General features: G+C 35.0%; 1 protein-coding gene across 2 annotated transcripts in view; it reads left to right on the top strand.

Annotated features, from left to right (window-relative positions):
* Positions 1 to 416: 416 nt before the first annotated feature.
* LOC102680978 (solute carrier family 26 member 6-like) overlaps positions 417 to 1,026 on the top strand; it is a 16,058-nt gene continuing 15,448 nt past the window's right edge. Inside the window, exons 1-2 of one of the 2 annotated variants that reach the window (XM_031508944.1) lie at positions 417 to 581; positions 765 to 886. The gene's annotated coding sequence lies outside the window, so the exon portion shown is untranslated. Of the gene's footprint in view, positions 582 to 684; positions 887 to 1,026 lie in introns of those variants that run through there. The other variant, XM_006612486.2, reaches the window with a different exon arrangement.

Raw genomic sequence — 1,026 nt, 5'->3', positions numbered from 1 at the left:
AATATCTTTTTCATATTCTTCTTCCGATACGAATTTACTCAATTTGTCATTTTATGCTTTGTATAACTATTTGAAAAATTTTAAATTTCGCACAATTTGTTTGGAAACTTGTAAAATTCATTATCTGTTACAATATATTATTACAGATTTCAATCACAAAAATCAATACACAGAATCTCTCAAATATTCACTTAAAAATAAATTTCTAAACTGTTTCAGAGAAAAGAATCATCACAAATATTTTATACTCGTAAGAATGTCATAAGAATGTCATGTTCTTTCCTTTAACCAACCATTGTGAAATCAAGAAGAAAAAGATGAGATAAGAAAAGGTTCCATAAATCGTGTCGAGACTCGACGCGTCAACAGAGAACGTTTGGTTTCCTCGCCAAATTCTTCCTTTTGTTTAACGCCATGTCACCTCGGCTTTACTAACTGCGTGTCCTCGCCAACGAATCGTAACGAAATTAAACAGAAACGTGGTATTCGAGGAAACCAGTGCTCGAGCAGAAGTGAAATGTTGCTGATGCTTGCTCCCTCAAGAACGCGATTTTAGTTCAGTTAACGGCGACAGATCGATCGTACGGTGCTCCATCCTTCCTAACACGCGGCTGTAATATTTCATTTCGTTCTTAAATCAATTCTTTTAATCCTTTAATACTTGATGAGAAAAAAGAAAAATCGAAATCGTCGGTGAAATTGATTAAAATTATAATTTTATATATGCTTTTTTCAATTTTTATCGATAACTTTTGGGACTGGAGGAACGAAAGATTGATGAAAGAGGTTGACTCGTTTCGTTTTAAAGAGTTCAAGCTCATTTTCGTAATCGATAAGTGGAAAAATACGTGGATTAAGGAGAGAGAATAAGAAGCTTAAAGCGTCGGTAAGCATCCGTTTTATATCGTCTCGACATTGATAAGCGATGTCTCGTTTTGTTTGAAAGTTTCACCTCGTTTCGTTTCGGATCTTTACATCGTCATGCTTCGACACACTTTGGAACGCGGCGATCGACAATTCGTGATC

Source organism: Apis dorsata, unplaced genomic scaffold, assembly GCF_000469605.1.
Source record: "Apis dorsata unplaced genomic scaffold, Apis dorsata 1.3 scaffold_113, whole genome shotgun sequence".
In the NCBI taxonomy this organism is placed as follows: Eukaryota; Metazoa; Arthropoda; class Insecta; order Hymenoptera; family Apidae; genus Apis; species Apis dorsata.
The sequence above is the reverse complement of the archived record's forward strand: the minus strand, read 5'-3'. Positions and strand labels throughout refer to the sequence as shown.